We start from the raw sequence: 6,233 nt of genomic DNA, 5'->3' as shown, positions 1-6,233 counted from the left end.
TCGACTAGCTAAGTCAAGCCAAACAATTCAAATAGACAAAAATAATATAATCAGACTAAGTTAACGCTCAAATCAACTCTCTCAATGCTCATGTATAATTACATCGATCTTTGTAAAAACATCCAAATAATTAGATTTCAATTGATTATATTGTTGTCATCCAGCAACATTTAACTCCCTAACAAGTAGTTTGATCTTCTCATTCTTTTTATGTGTTAAGTGATCAAAATTCAATGGAAATCACATTTACGATTAATGCCTCAAGGCTTCTTTATAATAACATAATCTTATCTTTGGTCCTTTGTTAATCATTTTCGAAGTGTCAAAATTCAATCTCAAACTCTTTATATATAAATATATATCTTCTTTTTAGAATTGATACAATTATAATTTTTCTCATAATTTTTTAAAATATATTTAGTGTTCAAATGAATTCAAGCTAGAGATCCGAAGTGGTATGATATAAGCTTTATTTTCTTCCTTTATGTTCTTTTTCTCCACATAAGTTATTATATATCATTAAATGGACAAAATAATTGATAAGAAATTGTAAAGTGAGGAAACAAGAAAAGTAGAACTGAAATAATAAACTATATGAGAGTTTTTTCTTATAAATTGTTATTTTCTTATTCCAATAGAAAAATTAGGAAAATTAAGCCTCCCGTTTCTACACCATAACTTAAACTCTTTTTTAAAATTTTTACTATATTAGAGGCATGAGTTGAGGGTGGTTTCGTCGTCATCCTCCTCCAACTCATGTAAAAACAAATGTGGATCCCATACAAAAAAAAAAAACAATATAAAAATAAAAAAGTGGACCCCGCCACCTCTAAACTCATTTAAAAATAACGTGCACCCCATATTAAAAAATCAAACAATATTCATGTAATACTCAAAGTATCCCCATTAAGTCAATAATGGTGGATTCATTGTCACATGCGTATCAACTCATTAGTGGAAGCAAATGAAATTATTGTACAGCAAACAACGTGGATCTCATATTATTGCTTTTCTTCAAAAGGTTAAGTAGTCAAACCATACAATTTCCTTTTTTTTCTTATATTAGCCTGAGATCTAATTTAGATATTTAACTGTTGTATTTGCTATTCCGCCATGTCATTTATTTGTTATGTTTACTAAAATAAATATACTTAAAATATTTATATTTTAAGATAAATAGAATTTAATTACTTTTTCATTTTTATTCTTACTCTAATAAATGTGAAAAGAGATTATTGTCGTAAAAGAAAAAAATAATATTAAAAGGAGATCAAATAATAAATAAGGTAAATTAGTCAAATTCTAATTCTAATTGACGTTTCCTTAAAAAAAACGTGCAAAAGACAATATGACAAGTAAAATGAGCTAAACCAAGAATATTCACCAAAAATTAAAAAATAGTAGTTATTCGTTTAAATAGAAAATCAAATTTCTACTTTGTTTCATTTTTTAAACATATAAAATTAATTTAATAATTTGAATTAGAATTATCCAAATCAAAATTTGATAAAAAAAAATAATAAGTATTGTTTAGGTCCAATCTACATACATTAACAATAGAATATTTTACACCTTTAAATTAATCGAATTAAAATTCAAATTATCAACTGATGCTTAAATATTGCTATTGTTTTGTCTCAAAGAGAGGGAAATAGTTTCCTTTTAAACAAGTCTTGTCTTTTAAAAAGTACTAATAAATTTTTGCAAACTTTGTATTCGTAGCAAACACTAATATAATAAAGTTTTGGATACAGAGCACAAACTACAATGTTATATTAATCTTGTTTTGAACATAGTGTGTGTGTGTGTGTGTATATATATATATATATATATATATATAAAAGCAGTGCAAACTTATGTATGTTTATTAGTAATATAAAATATGTATATTATCACTACCCAAACACAACTACATGCACATAGATACATTATAATCCAAAGTGTTGTGCACGGGCATACGTCATCTAGTTTTAATTATAAATAGACTAAAAATGAATCTTTGACCGACATTTAAACCCATAAATGTCATTAATCAATAGAAGAAAAAAAAACTATCATTATTTGAGGCGTAGTTTATAACAACTGTATTTTTTATTTTTAAAAAGTAAATAATCTATGAAAATAAAATTCAGATTGTAATAAAAATATAAAGTGGAGCTATTGATAATTAGGAAAGAGACCAACCAAAAGGATGTGCACAGCGAGTCTGGGATTCGAGTATAGTTAGCTCCAATACGCAGGACTGGCTCAACATTCTCGGTGGCCTAAAGCCAAATCTTGATGAGAGGCTAACAAATATAGGTTTTTCTTCCCTTTTTTAGTTAAAATTATAACTAGCTTTTTTACTTTTAAATACTACTCCATCCGTCTCAATTTATGTGATACTTTTTTCAAAATTAATATTTATATATTTGAAAACTACATGAAAATTAGTATAAGTTACAACTTTTCTTATATTAATTTGGTGAAAAAATACATCTTAAAATGTTGGTCAAAGTTAATACAGTTTGAATCTTGGAAAGCAAAAAGTATCACATACATTAAGGGTGTGTTCAATATGAAGGAAAGCATTTTTCCGGAAAATGTTTTCCAATTTTCTCATGTTCATTTGGTTAAAAATTTTGAAAAACATTTTCTTTAAGAAACAAGTTCCTTAAAAATGAGAAAAATGACTTCTCTAATTAAATTAGGAAAAACAAGTCCACAATTGACATTTCACAAACCACCCTACCCACCCCAACCCAACCCCCAATCACTGAACCCCCAACAACTCCCACAACCCCACGCACCACCCCCACCCCCTACCACCCATCCGTCCTACCCACCCCACCCCGATCTCATGGGACCCTCACCCCCTCCAAAAAAAATTTTTTTTTCTTAAAAGAAGTTTTTTCATCTGGTTTTTTACACCACCCACCCCAACACCCCTCCAAAAAAAATATTTTTTTTAAAAAAAAGTTTTGAAAAAATTTCCCTTTTAAAAATTACCTTTATAAAAATGAAAAGTTTGTTTGGTTGAATTTGGTGTGGATGGGTTGTAGTTGGGGGGTGGGGGTGCATGGTGGTGGGGTGGATAAGAAAAAAAAATCATTTCTTATAAAAGTTAAATAAAATATATCAAATAGAAAATTTGGGAGGGGGTGGGTCGGTGGGAGGGTTGGATAGAGCGGTGGTGTGGGGTAGGGGTGGGTGAAGATGAAGTGGTTGGAGGGTAGTGGTTAGGTGGGGGTGGGTTATGGGGGTTGGTGTGGTATGGGGTGGTGGGGTATGGGTGTTATTTTTCGAAAAATATTTTCTACCAACTAACCGAACATGAGAAAAATAAGTAAGAAATTTACTTATGTTCCACTACCCAACCGAACATGAAAAAATAAGTAGAAATTTACTTATTTTTTAAGAACATATTTTCCAGGAAAATATTTTGCTCCATACCGAACATACCCTAAGACAAATTGTTATACCCCATTTTAAACGGGTTAAATTAGAGTACAACATATTGGAGATTCCTAAATTGCTTATTTTAAGGAGTCGCCACCTAACTGATTTTAAGGTGAATTAGAACACTTAATTTATTAACTAAGGTAAAGCCTAACTAAACCTCTGTTAATGGTCTGCTCAATTAGCGTGATTCTAGGTAAGGGTTCTAGATTATCCTAAAGGGAAGGGGTTAGGCATCCTCTAGGATCCGTTAACTACGGTTATCCAGCCAAACTTAGGTTAATTAATTAAGGCTAAATATAGTGTTTAAATTTTAAAAATGACTTACAAATATTGTTAAAGTTTTAAAGGAAAATAATGTTAGTTAAAAATAAGATTTACAGAAAATAGAAGATCTTTAAGGGTTATTTTAAAATAAGACTTATAAAGGTTGTTAAGGTTTTGAAAGAAGAGTATAATAATGCTATTTAAATAAGACTTGTAGAATAATTTGCACAAAAAAAAAACTTCAAATGCTATTTAAAATAAACTATAAATATTGTCATGCTTTAAATAATAATGTTATTTTAAAAATGAGACTTGCAAAATATAATGATTTGCATATAAATCATTGTTTTAAAAGGCAGTGTCAGGACTCGCCCCGAGGCTCGCCTCGGGGCAGGGCAGTGGCAAAACGCCTTGGGGCTAACGTGCGGGGCTTAGTTCCTACAAGGCTTACGCCCTAAGCGCCCAACCGTACGCCCTAAACACGCCTAACGCCCAACGCCCAGGGCTCGCCTAACAGTTTTTACACAAATTATATTTTAAATTTCTTAATTAAAATCATTCACCCTCATAATTGTTTAACAAAATAATGCTACTTAATAGTTTTTCATCTATAGAAATAGAAGATTGGGTGTAACTCATATAACAAGTTGTAGTATTAGATATTTACTATTTGAGAACGTCGTGAGGGTGAATATCACTTAATGTTTTTTTAAAAAACACATAGCGGAATTGTACATTTTCACTTGTCATTGATCATAAGTCTTATGTATCAGAATTATCATATAATTTTATTTTTTGTTCATGAAGAAGTTATGTTTTAATTGTAATATTGATAAATTTTATTGATTATTTGCTTATAGGGAGATAAAATGAATAGTATGATAGTAATAGTGTTTTAAGAAACTGTGTTTTTTTTCGTGTTTGAAAGTTAAAATGTTAGAATTATTTTGCATTTCATAATAGCTTTTATTTCATTGTATTGTTTATACTTGTAAAATTATGTTATATATAATTACAAGTTATAAGCGGTGTATAATGGATTGCTTTGATCATTTTTTTGTGAGGATCAAGCGCGCGCGCGCGCTCACACACACACACACATATACATACATACATACATACATATATATATATATATATATATATATATATATATATATATTTCATTTATTTACAGTTTTCTTTTATTTTTTTATGTAATTTTACCTATTTAAAAATATTTATTGTAATTATATTATTTTAAGAAATACTAAAAATTAAATACCCATGGGGCTTACGCCCCGTGCCTCGAGGCTTACACCTCGTCGAGGCGTATGTAAAACGCCCCGCCTTTTAAAACACTGATATAAATAGAAGCTTTTAAAAGAAGGCCCAGCCAATTTAAACTTGAAATAAAATTACATTATATGTAGAAAATCTAGACTTATTTTATAAATAGAATGCAAAAGGTGATAGAGTTTGCTTTCTCTTTTTACTAACTTTGTTTAACTATATTCGGCTCAAAAATATGTATAGCTTGATAAATCTTGAAAAAAATTGTATATAAGATATATTTGGATTCATATTTGCACATTAATGACATTCTAAATTTCTAAGATATCAAGAATGAGTCATGATTCCTTTTAGCTCAAAATATATAGTCGTGCCCAATTATTCTAATGAAGATAAATACTATAGGTATTATAGACAGTTTCAACGTAAATAAAGGAGAATGAAAATTATGGAATTAATTATTAATTTCCTCTAAATTAACTACCCCTTACTAAAATTAATTCCCACACTAATCCCTTTTATGATTCACCTAAGCTAGGTAAAATAACAATAAAATAAAGTGTTAGTCCAACAATCAAATACACAAAGATAATAAAATGACGGAAATATAAAGGAGTTCAAATGGGTTTGGCCCATTTGGGACGCTGCTGTCGTTGCTGCTGTTATGGGCCTCGGCCCAGAATTCTTTTTTTTTTTTTTTTTTTGCTGCGGGTGGGCTGACTCAGGAGGAGACAATGTTGGGCTTTAGCCCAACACCGAATGCGGAAAAGGACGAGTCCCTCAGACTCGTATGCGATGGTCATGCATAAAATGAAAGGAAAGGAGATTAATGTGTGATCAAGATAATTAATAATGTAAAATTCATAACTCAAAGAAAGAAACTTCAAATACCATCACATAACAATAAGAAAATTAAATTTAATTGGGCTATCCATACACGAGCATATCCATTCACGAAATCAGATTTATGCATGTTTCATGTTTTGGACAAAAATAAAGTCACAACAGGTCCAGCAAAGGAGCAGTATATACCCAATAAATCTCAAGATATATCTAGACCCAATTAAGCAAATGTTGAGGAGTTATTTCGAAACATGGACATAAACCCACGTGGGCAAAGTATGCAAGCAGTCCTTTATCAATATGCTCACTAGCGTAAAAACACGTTCTGAGACTCATATGACTAATCAAACATCAAAACACATAAGATAGATTTTCACAAATTTGAAAGAGAGTTGTTAAGGAGTATGCAAAGG

The sequence above is a fragment of the Lycium barbarum genome, chromosome 4 (assembly GCF_019175385.1).
Source record: "Lycium barbarum isolate Lr01 chromosome 4, ASM1917538v2, whole genome shotgun sequence".
Taxonomy (NCBI): domain Eukaryota; kingdom Viridiplantae; phylum Streptophyta; class Magnoliopsida; order Solanales; family Solanaceae; genus Lycium; species Lycium barbarum.
Note: the sequence above shows the minus strand (reverse complement) of the source record.